At 49.4% G+C, this 13,054-nt stretch overlaps 2 long non-coding RNA genes across 4 annotated transcripts in view; one reads left to right on the top strand and one right to left on the bottom strand.

Annotated features, from left to right (window-relative positions):
* LOC123582795 lies at positions 1–5,744 on the top strand. The gene is made up of 2 exons (XR_006704566.1): positions 1–287; positions 5,166–5,744. It is a non-coding gene; the product is annotated as an uncharacterized LOC123582795 (long non-coding RNA).
* Positions 5,135–13,054, bottom strand: part of LOC123582794 — an 81,512-nt gene continuing 73,592 nt past the window's right edge. For all 3 annotated transcript variants that reach the window (XR_006704565.1, XR_006704561.1, XR_006704563.1), the window contains one exon: positions 5,135–5,469. This is a non-coding gene — a long non-coding RNA (uncharacterized LOC123582794). The remainder of the gene's footprint in view (positions 5,470–13,054) is intronic.

Consider the following 13,054-nt stretch of genomic DNA (forward strand, 5'->3'; position numbering starts at 1 on the left):
CGGCTGAAGTTTAAACTGATGTGTTTCCAATCTACTACAGGTTGACCTTCACGTCGTTCTGTAACGTATTTCACTTAACAGACGCCAGTATTGCGTCACCACACGTCAGGTGCCGTTCTACGTGCTTCTTGCTTCGGAAACATCCGCTCGCTCCGTCCTCACCGTGACCTTGTGACTTCAGCACTGTGATTATTATCCTGTTTGAAAGAAGAGGCGACCGGGGCGGGGTGTTCACGCCTAGATGGCAGAAGGCAGCACCAGACGGCTCCAGAAGTTTCCATCGCCTGGTGAGGGGTCTGGGAGGAAGCGGGCTCAGGAGCTGCGGTGGGGAGGCTCAGGAAGCAGATGGGGCTTGATGGAGAGTCAGTCAGCTGTCAGGGGAGACACAGTGCCAGCCACCGTAAGGTGGGGCCTTGACGGCAGGATGAGAGGGAGTGAGGTATCCAGGCCACGACTGCCATCCACGCTCTTAGGGAATCCCTTCTCTTTTTCCACCACAGGATTATCTTCTTTGTGGAGCCGTGTCTGCCTCTTCCCTGGTTGACTCCCTCCTTTTAGCAGAACACTCCCTGTTGTAGCATCCTGAGACGGGAAAGATGGAAAGCAAATGTGGAAGAAATCTGTGTTTTAAAAACGCCCTTAGAGCCTCTGATAGATTGTGATTTGGCTGGACATAAACTCTACATTGCAAATCAGTATTTTGGTCAGAATGTTGAAAACATTGCTTCTTTGGCTTCTAGTTTTCAGTGTTGCTGCTGGAAAGCCCACACTTGGTTAATAGTTTGGCTGGGTATAGAATTCTAGGGTGTAAATCAGCTTCCAGAACTGAGTGTTGAGAAATCCAGTGCCATCCTATAACCTGATCCCTTACACATGTCTTGTTTTTGTTTTTGTTTTTCATTTTTTCCTTTCTGGAAGCTTTCAATATCTTCCCTTTATCCATGGTATTATGAAATTTCACAATAATTTGCCTTGATGTGGGTCTTTTCATCATTGGCTGTGTTGAGCATGTGGTGAATTCAGTCAAGGAAACTCATGATTTCAGTTCCGAGAATTTTTATTTTTGTGTTATTTCCTTAAATATTGCCTCCCCTGTGTTTTCTCCGTTTTCCTCTCTTTGGAACTCTGACTATTTGGATGCTGGATATCCTAGATATACCCTCCAATTTTCTTATCTTTCCTCTCTTCAATCTGGTTATCTCTTGGTTTTACTTTCTGAGAGTTCTCCTCATGTTCCAAATGTTGTGTTATTTAACATGTTTTTTTGGTCTGTTAATGTTACTTTTCAAGAACCCTATTTTATTCTTGGTTTGATTCCCCCCTTGGCTTTTTCCATTGTGTTTTTAAATGCAAAAATCTTCTCTACTCGCTGATGATATGACACATAATTTTTTGAAGTCCATTCACATTCATGGATCACTAGGGGTGCCTGGCTGGCTCGGTCCGTAGAGCACGCCAGTCTTGATCTCAGGGTCATGGGTTCAAGCCTCATGTTGGGCACTGAGATTACTTTTTAAAACGTAAAATTCTCAAAAATAAAATGAGTCACCAAATATCAGGTGAAAATCTCTGTGAGGTTGAATGGGGCTTATCAGTCGGTGACATTCACTCCAAGGTAATTACGTGGGGAACTAAGCATTTCATTGAGGGACTCCCCCTCCCCCCGCCAACCATCGGGAATATCCCCATTATGTAGATGGGAAAATTGAGTGAATAAGTGAGTCACCCACGCTCACGCTGCAAACTGGGGTAGCTGAAATTCAAACCCAGGGCTTCTCCCTCTGGAAGCAGTGTTCTGCACCACGGGGCCACACTGCCTGGCAGAGCAGCATCAGCTGACCCATATTAAGTGCTTTCTGTACCCCAGGCCCTGCCCTAAGCCCCTGAAAACCCTCAATCAATTGAATTCTCCCAACAGCCCTTTGAAGTAGGTGCTATTAGTAGATCCATTATTGACGAGCAATCTGAGACACAGAGAAGCTAGACAAGTCGCCCAAGATCACACAGCTGGTAAGAGTTAGAGGCAGGACCTAATCTTGGCAATCTGGCCCTAGAGCCTTCTTGCTTAGAGTCTGAGTCTCCAATTCCCCCATCTGAAAGTGGCAATGTGGTTCCGAACGCATGGAGTTATTTTCAGGATGAAACAAGAGAACACATGTAAGAAATACGTACATGATAGCCCCTCAGCAAATGTTATTTTCATTAAAAACCCTTCCCCCTCTCTGGGGCTTTTCATTTCTTTAAAACCAGAAGCTACAGTTTGGGACTCCCCGAGGCTTTTCTTGGCTGTGAACTTCATGGTTCCAAGAGCTGGGCTGCAGTGTTGGGGGGGTGCCTAACTCAGAGGGGTGATGGGGAGGGGGTGGGGGTGGCAGTGGGAGGCATTAAGACCTCCGGGGATAGAGGAAGGAAAGAATCAGGAGGTGGGAGCCAGTGCAACATATTCTGGACTGTTCCATTCCCCCACTTGGGCCCAGAGCATCACTTCTGTGTTCCCAAATAGCTGTGAAGTTCAAATAACAGACTCCAACTGACACATAAAAAGGAACACATGTAACCACTTACAGGCCAATTAATATCGGGGCGGGGAGAGAGCCACGGGGCGGGAGGCCACTGGGGTTGAAGTGAACAGAATGAGGGCCGCGCTTCCGGCCCTCCGGCTGAAATGGGCTATTATGTGTCATCAGGAAACTTAAGAAGGGGGGAAAAAACAACCTCTGATCAAAGTCCCTTTTGTCAACTTCTAACAGATTAATAGATGACAGATTTTGCACTTAGAGCTCTACTGCAAGGTCAAGGGCAGTGAAATGGGGCTTGTTGGGACTTTTTTCTTCTTTGGTTCAGCTGTGGGGCTGCAGTACTCATCATTCTGACAACTTGGCTGCCTGAAACGGCTCTAAGAAGGTTTGCCTTCCCTGGGGTTTATGTCGGGGAGTGGGGGGGAGGAGGCCCCTCCTTAGTACCCACAGTGACTTTCCCTGCTCAGCCTCCTGCCAGGAGACCTCTTTCTCTGCAGCCCCAACCCGATCGTGCCATTGCCCCCAATACCCCAACTATAGCCGCATGGCAGCCCTCGACGGACCACAGAAGGAAGACACTTCTAATCTTGGTGTCTAAGTCCCTGGTGACTTGGCCCCACCCCCCATCTCCCCAGTGCACTTGTATCGGTCACACCGGATCACTTGTGGTTCCCCAGATCCCCCTTGCCTTTTTGCCTCCACATCTTGGCCTCCTCTGCCATCCTTTCTGTTCTTCCTTGATGTCCTACTAATCCATCAAGGCTGTGCCAGCGTCAGCCCCTTTGGGAAGCCCTCTCTGGCCCTCTGCCCTGCTCTCCCAGCCCAAGGAGAGACCCTATCCTCTGTGACCCCAGACCCTTCAAATATGCAGCCTTTGGCATGTTGCCTTGCCATAGGGCCACTATCTGCTCATGGGTCTGACATATCCACTTGGCCGTCTGCAGAGACCAGGGTACTGCCTGGCACGGGGCAGGTGCTCCCTGTTACATAGACGTGGGTACACGCAGGGTGATTCACCAAGGTGTGAGGGCTCGTGGAGGAAGACCCCAAGGTCACCCGAATAATTCCCACCCTGGCAGAATCTGTGACTTGCTTCTACCCAACAGTCTATGGCAAAGGACAGCACTTCCATGATTAGGTTATGTTATAGGGCCAGGATGATGGACTTTCAACCACATGATTATGGAGCTTTATATAAAACTCCAGACCTGAGTGAGCATTTCTCCTCACTGGCCTGATGAAGTTATCAGCCGTGTTGAGAAAGTCCATGTGGCCAGAAACTGGGGGGCTGGCTTCTAGGATCTAAGAGTCCTAGGCCTCCAGCTCACAGGCAGCAAAAAGCCAGGGACCTTGGTCATACGGACACAAGGAAATGACTTTGGCCACAACCCGAGCGAGCCTGGAAGTGCATCTTTCCCCAGTTGAGCCTCCTGATGAGACTGCAACCCAGCCTAGACCTTGGTTGCAGTTTTGTGAGCTCTTGTGCAGAGGACCCAGCTGAGCCACACCTGGTCTCTGGATCAATGGAGGCTGTGAGGTGATAAATGGGTGTGTTGTTTTAAGTTGCTCCATTTGTGCTAACCTGTTACTTGGCAGTTAACAAACTGATGCAGAAATCATTCCTAAAGTATGCATTCTTTTGGGTATTGAAGACCCAAATAGTGCAGGGGAGAGTCCTGTTAAGTTTTACTCCTATCCGTCGTAAGTTCTTACATTGGCAAGAAACTTTTGCCACCCATTTCATAGAAGATTCCAGCACAAGGGTCTGAAAAAGGAACATGGGTCAGGCCTTGGGAGAGCAACATAAGAAGATGAGAAACCATAGTCGGACAGGGAATGGGGAGAGCCCTGGATCTGAAATCTGGTTCCGAGTTCCAGGCTCTGCGGTTGATTTGCAACCAGACTTCGAACAAGGCAGCCCCGCGCCCCCACCCCCGGCCCCGGGGCCTCTGTGAGCTCATCCACAGCCCACGCTATGAACTCTCCACCTCCCTTGGCTTTGGCATTCTGAACCAACGATGGTTCTGTTTTACCAAAGAACTCTATATTTTAGAGTATGTTCAATCTTTCACTGTTCACTCGTGCAGAATAAGTGACTTCCACTTTCCATAATTTTAGGATTGCTTACCATGAAAGATGCATATTTACTAACCTCATTTCAAAAGAGAGAGAGAGAGAAAGAGAGAGAGAGAATGAATTAGTGGAGAGAACAGAAAGCTATGCCAGAATCCCAGGCTAAAGTAGACGTCTACTGGCCTAGTTTCCCTCACCCCATATTTCCAATAGGGAATATATTCCATGTGCTTAGGGTGGTGCTAAGTTGGTCCCCCTTCCCACCTACAGGGAGGGTCACCATGGCCCAGATTTAACCAGTCAGAGTACCCCCAAGTCTCTGGCCCCTGTATTAGTTCAAAAACGAGCCTATCTGCCAAGCAGGATTTGCCGACAGGGCTGGTGGAAAAGATTCTTTCTGCTGGCGTTGCTAACCTCTTAGGATGTGATTTTTGCGGGCAGTTTAAGGTATGGGACTGCCTTGTAGAAAAGCCTATCTACAAGGGAGCCCTGGTAACATGAAGCCCTTGAACCCTGCCATTTCTGAAGCCATCTGCACTTACTTAACCTGATAAATTATCTTTTTATTTGAAGGTGTCTGGGCTGGGTTTCTGCCACTTGTAACCCAAAGAATCTTAACTAATGGCGATAGTTATTTCAACTGAGCGTATAATTTCGCCCGAGGTCTCTGGAAAGCCAAAGCAAAAAGTGAACCACACAACTCTCGTGCTCTGACATCACAAACCCCAATGCACCATGAAAGAGCGCCTTTCCTCAAGGGCTCGGGCCGTTTTCTCATGGTCTTTCGCACTGGTGGCCCGGAGCGACGTCTTCCACAGCTGTTTTGGAAATGACGCAGAAACATTCCTCATGTGGCAGGCTGCCTCTTGGACTGAACCTTGACAAAAGACCAGCAACAGAAACCAAGCGTCAGTCAGCGTGCGTGAGGACCTCCTACGTCTTTTACCCAGAGAGGCAAACGGGCCACGGGGCTTGGGGTCTGGCCATTAATTGCCCCTGGCCCCTCTCTATGGCCTCCTCAGGAGCACCTCCAAGTGCCGCTCTGAAGTTCGACTAACCCGTCATCTCTTTGGTTGGAAGGTTGGTGTTTCCTTGCGAGACCACAAAGCCATATTACATTCAAAGTTAAATAAACAAACGTTCGAGTCTGTGTTTTATTGGTTCCATACCATCTGCCATCTGGTTTGGGGGAGCAAGGAAAACTGTGGTTTTGTTGGTTTTGTGTGTGTGTGCGCGTGTGTGCGCGTGTGTGTGTGTTGTTGTTGTTGTTGTTGGGTTTTGTTGTTTTTTTGTTTTTTTTTTCTTTTCCCTGTGAAAATTCTCTAAGGTTGAACACTGACAGCAGTCCGGGCTGGTTAAAAGCCACCTAGTTTCCCACATCTTAACTCTCAGCTAAATGTTGGAGGCTGGTCTGGGTCCCCATCTGCTAAGCAGACTGTTGTGTGAAAATGAGATCTATACATATGCAGAGCTCCACAGCCTGGCTTCCAAGATCTAAAGAATTGTTATGAGTGAACCACAAGAAGTGCTTATTTAATGTTGACAAGCTGCACCCAGACCAAAGGCTAGAGCGGGGCATATGGAAAAGGAACAGAGAAAACCTGGTGTCTGAACAGCCCGGGCTGTCAGGAAAGGCAGCTACGCCTTCAAGACCCTGGGTTGCTAGAGACTTCGAACTTGTAATGACTTGAAGGAGAAAATAAGCCCCAGACACTGGGTGGGAAATATGCCCCAGCCTGCCTGGAATCTTTAATCTGGAAATTGCGATGGCTCTTGGGGGGTTGGGGCACATTCCACGGTGGGCGTGGGGCGAGGGCCGACGTCTCTGAGCCTCCTGTTGGCCCAGCTGTTTTTAGCCAGCAGAGCCTGGAGCTGCTTGAAAAGAGTGGGGATATCCCCAGGGGAGGGGCTGGGGGGGGGGACGGGGACAACAAATATTAAGCTAGGGGAGGTACCCTCAGAGCATCAATTTCCACGCCTCTTACACCAGGTCTTTGGCATCCTTGTCTAGAAAACGAAGACGGACTCGGGCATGGGTCACAAATGCACGTGCCCCGGGGCCAGGAAGGTAATGAAACTGAGCGAGTGGCTGGGTGGGGACCAAGGCAAACAGGATTGGGGCCAAAGGGTGGCGGGGACTGAACCAGCTCCAGCGATGGTGGTCACGCGGGGACTCGGCCCTGCGTGGCCAGATTTCCCAGGTTCTCAAGAAAGGCCAGATTTTTTTTTTTTTTTTTTTTACGTGAAAACGCCCAGTGTTTCAATGCCGGCAGCAATTACAGCTCCTGAAAGAAAATCCCAGCAAATAAAAGCCGTCTCCAGCCCACATAAAGCCCACAGGTGTCCAGTGGGTGACCTCCGTGGGAAAAACTCAAGGAGACAGTCTTGGAAAAGCCTGGAACAAAGACCACATCTTCCCTTGATGAAGGGCAGAAAGGCTAGTCCGGGCACATTGATCCTTCCCTTGTCTACACGGGCCTCGGATGACATGGAGGTATCTCCAGGCACTGACTCCTCCAGGCTCGGTCCACAGGAGCTGGGAAGGGTCCTCCCTAAGAGGTCCTCTCTTTACTAATCCTGAGCCCCAGGGGTGGTGGTGAAATTCCAGTGCTGGGTCACCCATCCTTCCTGGCCCTTAGTGACACAGACTCTGCCCGGCCACTCCAACCCTGAGCTTCCCCGGTCTCTTTGCTTTGCAACTCGCTGCCGGGAAAGCGATGCGTACATCTGATGCTCCTGTGACATACATTCCCAGGTCCCCACAGTCTGGTCCCTTCCCAGCCACCTTTTTATAGTATCACAAGTCAGCAAGCCGGGAACCTGCACAAAGTGAAACACGGCCATTTCATCTCCGGCCAGATGTCACCTCTCTTGGCACAGGGCAAGAGTCCTGACTGCCTCGGCAGCCAAAGAACTTTTAGCTTATTTCTTTTTCTGGGATTTGTTGTTGTTGTTGTTGTTGTTGTTGTTGTGTGTTCTTTCTAATAGAGGTGTGAAAAAGTCCTAGGTTCAGTTTAAGTCCCTGATAAACACAACTCAGATTTTTTCTTTTTCCGGCGTCAAAATCTGCATATTTGTATTTCGAACAATGTAGGCGAAACAATGCAAATTCTTCCATGTCGTTTCCTCTTTTGGCCTAACGAATATCATTTGTTCAGTATGAAATCTCTACACTCGATGTCCCATGCGTTGAAAGCAAAGGTATAGTAAATCTTGATAAGCTATTTAAAAAAAAAAATAGGTAGGAGACCTGGTCTCCCATCAGCCGCCATCTTGCTATGGGGTCTTGCTGAGTCATTCACTCTGAACCTCACTGGCCTCAACTGCCATGGGGACAAGAGGGCATACAGCCCCACCCCCACCCCCGCTCTACATTCCTGCAGAGAGAGCATGTGGGGCGGGGAAAGGGTGAGAACATTTCGAGGAGGGAGGCAAGCATGGTAAGAATTCCCATCGCCAAAACATCACAGGCACACAGACTCTGTGCTACCTAGGCACAAAACCACACAGACTGGGAGTCCGCTTCTAGAAACAAGGCTGGGCTCTGAGCTCGTGGGGGCAGCGGGTAGGTCCTGCTATGGCTAGGTCCCAGGGCCTAGCCCAACACGTGTGCGGAGTCTGGAGAAGTCACTGCGAAATTCTCGCAGGTGAGAATCAGCTGGAAGGGACTGACCTGGCATTTCACAACTTTTCCAACCCCCCCGGAGGCTTGATTGCCCTGTGAGGTAGGATGGGGCCAGGCGTTGCTGTTCTCCAAACAGAACCGGCAAATGGAGGCTTGGTGAGGTGAGGTGAGCTTGGCAGAGCTGGGCTGGGGGAGAACCACATCTAGATCCCAAGTCTCTCTGAGCAGGGACTCTCGGTGACTCTCGAACCTTTATGGGGGCACACGGTCTGGAAGCGAGGGTGCTGTCCGAAAGACCTAGAGACAAAGGAGGTTTTTAACTAGCTGATTTGGTGTCGAATCAGACCCAGACTTACGCCAGATTCGAACATGGAGGTAACATGAGGCAGCAAAAGATTTCAGCAAATCTAGGGGAGGCAAAATTAACACGAGAATTCTATGGCTTGCATGGTTTTATTTTCTATGGTTTCTATTATTTGATTTTCCAGGGGGCAATACCCCACCCCACTTTCATCCGTCTGCGGGCTGCACCCCATTAGCACTCACTGCGGTCTACCCAGGTACACGGGTATCTGGCTGGGTTCCAGAACATCTCAGCACGTCGGGCTGAGGTCTGAGAGTCCTGGGCTCCTGGGATGGACACAAACCCTGCAGCCAGCAAAAGGCAGGTAGCGAACACGCACGCACACAGCCTCACCCCCAAAGACAGGAAACCACATTCGGTCTGGGCTGGCCCCAAGCTGAGGAAGAAACTCCGAAGACGTAACTTCCAGATCTGCTTCACCTACTGGAAGAGGCCAGCTTTCAAGGATCCCTGGATGCCGAAGCCCTTGGCCCCTGGTCCGTGAAGATGTCCAGGCTGCTGCCCAGAATTGAATGCCGGGCCATTTCCTACACTTTCATCTGCCCCATCAAATCCAGCTGAGTGTCTGGGACAATCCCCGCCCATTTCCTGGGCTCCTTTCCGCCCCCCCCCCCCCCACCGCCGGAGGTTCTGTAACCTCCTCTAAGTGCTGTACCCTTTCATCTAGTTAGACACCCCCTCGGGAGCGAAGGTTAAATTACAAGGCTCAGACCTACTTTTCAGTGAACGTCCCACAAAACCTTTGGTTGACGACCAACAGTGGGACCTCTTTAGGTAGAACGCTTTTTCTGTCTTTGAAGCTACTACCCCACCCCTTCCTGCTCCCCTACTCTCCCAGAAGGAAAGGCAGGAGTCTTGGATCCTGGGGTCATGGGCCCTTTGGGTTAGGCACTGAGCCCAAAGTCACGGAGCCCTCTTCGGTCCGCTCCACACTCCCTTGGGCGGGGGCTTATGCAGCCTCTACTTGGCCATCTCCGGCCACAGGGAGCTCACTACCTCTCAGAGAATCTTCTTACAACTCAAGCAACACTGAGCATCAGGATGTACTTCCTCAAAAAAGCTGGCATCTGCTTCTCTGCTCATGAGGACCCACCGGAAAAGACAAATGGCTCCTCAAAGCCACAGCTACACCTGGCAGCAGGGGGCAACAATTTCCAGTCTTAGACTGACTGTCATCTCTGTGTGCGCTTGGGTTAGTCGTTTCCATCCTTTCTGGCCTCCATGTCTCATCTCTAAAACGGGGAAGGCCTTTTCAGTATATGGGCTTTTGTCCAGGTGGGGGCCGCCTTAGACTCAAGGACTCAAAGAAGCCAGCACCACGGAAACCATGGACAGAGCCTGCGTTTCCTGGCTCCTCAGCTGTTGTGCTATTTCCACCCTTGGAGACAAGAGAGCATCGCAAGGATATGAGGAGGGGTACTACGCACTGCTAAAGTAGAAATGACGAGATGGGGTCCAAAACACTTCCGTGGAAAGAGAGAGCTTGTAGCATGAAGGCGACACAGCAGGACACAAAGACCTTGAGCTGAGACACAAGAGACAAAGACCCCCGCATCGCGGCTCAGTCATCAACTAGCTAGCTGGCCCTGGGCATGTCGCTTGACCTCCCCAGTCCTTGATTTCTTCCTCTGCTAATGGGAGACATTGGAATGGCTGATCTGCACCTTAATAAGTCAGAGAATCGATACGAAACATAGAAACATAGAGGTGGACCCCCAAAATAGCTTGGAGTTTGATCAGTTTTAGTAAAGCTATCCACAAGGCTGGTGGCAATGGCACCACACAAATACCAATGAATCTCTAAGAAGGGGCGGGCGGGTGGGTACATGTCTGTCATGGTGAAAGCTTGGTGTCTGGCCAGAGGAGGCCCTTCCTATAGAGGAGAAGGTTCAAGGGCTCAGGTGGCAGAAACAAAGGCTCAACTCTGGGTCTAGGCTCCACCGTTGCTAACCAGGGTCATAAGCATGGCTTGGCCCTCCCAGCCATGGTTCCCTTGTCCTGAACACAAGGGAAATCCCTCCTACGGCATGGAGTTGGCATGAGGCTCAACAGGACCAGGTGCCTGGCACATAGTAGGCGCTGTGCAGGCTACAGAGGTTGTAGCTGGCTATACACGTGCCTGCAGGAGAGGAATAAGCCTTAGTAAAATGCAGAATCTTCTTTAATTCTTTAGCAGTCTCCAAGGACCTTGATCCTGTATCTGACTCAGAAATACTTCTCTTTCTCTGTCTCTGTGTGTCTCTCTCTGTCTCTGTCTCTCACTCTCAGACACACACACACACACACACACGATAAAAGAAAGAGAAAACCACAGTTAGCCTGGGGTGTTCCCAGGCATAGGAAAAACATGTGTGGAACAAGTACCCAATGCAATAAATCAAACTGTGGGATCCAAATCTGAGCCGGGGTCCAACCTCCAGCTCCAGCTGCATCAGAGGGTGGGCCGTACTCTCTGTTCCTACAGCCAGCACTGCCCAGAGCTTCTGGCCCACTCTTCTGGCCACTCCTGAGGTAGTTGACCCCTTCTAGGGAGCTCAAGAGTGCCCGGAGTGGGAGGGAGAGACAAGTGGGCTGGTGGCCATGGGGATGTTTGGCTTAGCTGAGCCAAGGAGATGGCTATAAAGCCTGGCTGTGGCAAACTGCCCTGATTGCCAGAGTGTTAACATTGGAAGGGATGGCAGAAAGACACGGAGGTGTGCACACAGGAGCCCCGGGGTGGGGGGTGGAGACTCAGACTCTAGATATGCCTCAGCCTCTAATTGCTGGATGATTCCGGGCAAGTTTTATCATAGCCAGGCAAGTTTTATCCCAGAAAATGAGGGCCTTAGGTTACTAGATATCCTCCAAGAGCCTTTTCTGCAGTGAGATTTTGCTGAATTCCTCTGATGCCATTTAGCTAGTCAGCTTCTCACTGGGCTTCAATTCATTTCAAGAAAGCAGTTACTAAATGTTGATTGCATGCCAGGGGCTTGTGCTGAGCGCTGGTTGGGCCAAGAAGAAAATACAGGGTTCCTGTTTTGCTGCTGCCAAGGAGCTCACAGTCTTATGAAGGCAAGCCTATCTTTAATCAAATAAATATAATTCAAGACAACACATAAGGTAGCAGCGATCCCCTTTCCTGGGGAGGCTACAGAAGGTTCCATAAAGGAAAGGGATACCTGAGTGAAAGTTTGAGAGATAAGTAAGAACTTTCCAAAATACCAAAGGCAGAGGGTACGACAGAAACCAAATCCAAGGGGGAGTGTCAATGGATACGAATATTCATCCGTGCAGCTGTAGCATGGAGAGGGATGGAAAGGCATGAAACTAGAAAGACTAGTGGGAGACAGAGTGTGGAAGGGCATGTATGAGAGCCGAAGAATTAGTTCTTTATCCTATGGGTAATGGGGAGCCATCGAAGATTTCCTGGCAGGAGAGTGACAAAACCAGATCTGCATTTTAGGCCATTCATTTTGGCAGGAACATAGAGCCTCTGGATCAGCAAACAATAGTCCATGAGCCAAATGTGGTCCGCAGCTTATTTTTATATGGCCTGTGAGCTACAGATATTTTTTTTTACTACAACTTTACTGAGAAATGATGTGCATACCATATAATTCACTTATTTATAATATACAACTTAATGGCTTTTAGCATACTCAGAGTCCTTTACTTGGTCAATGCAATGCAATTGCAACCTTTACTCGGTCAATGTCAGAATACTTTCATCTCTTCAAAAAGAAACCCTATATCCTTTAGCTATCACCCGCCCCATTTCCCCATCTCACCTCAGCCCTACTTTCTGTCTCTATAGATTTGCCTATTCTGGATATTTCCTATAAATGGAACCTATAACATATGGCCCTTTGTGTCTGGCATCTTTCGCTTAGTATAATGTTTTCGTGGCTAAGTAATATTCCATTGAATGGACATACCACATTTGTTTCTCCATTCATTAGTTGGTGGACATTGGGTTGTTTCCACCAAAGAAGAGCATAGACATATATGGCTCACACAGCCTAAATACCTCCATCTTTTCATAGACTTGATGAACACCCTGCATAGCAAGACTGGAAGTCAGAATTCCAGGTCAGGGATTCCAACAGTCCTCAAGTGACATCTGATGATGGCTTCAACTAGAGGGAAGGATGCCATATTGAGTGGTAAAATCAACCGGACTTGGTTGGATGCTTTGGTGAAGGAGAGAACTATTGAGGAAAATTCATTTACCATAAGAGAAGCTGAACTTCAGACAGATAGAGCGGGCAGTCCACAGTGAAATCATGGCTGATGGCAAAGCTAAGCTAAGAATCCAGCTCTCCTCTTGAGTAGAGGAGAGGACTCTCTCTCACCCATGGACTTGTGAGATTTTGGGAAAGCAGACTAAGCTGGTGGCCGTGACCTCGCTATACGATGCTTTCGCCATATGGCTAATCAGCCAAAAATGTGTATCCTGAGCTGGCACGTTGTCTCAACAAGAGCTGACAGTGTCTC

The sequence above is a fragment of the Leopardus geoffroyi genome, chromosome B3 (assembly GCF_018350155.1).
Source record: "Leopardus geoffroyi isolate Oge1 chromosome B3, O.geoffroyi_Oge1_pat1.0, whole genome shotgun sequence".
Lineage (NCBI taxonomy): Eukaryota > Metazoa > Chordata > Mammalia > Carnivora > Felidae > Leopardus > Leopardus geoffroyi.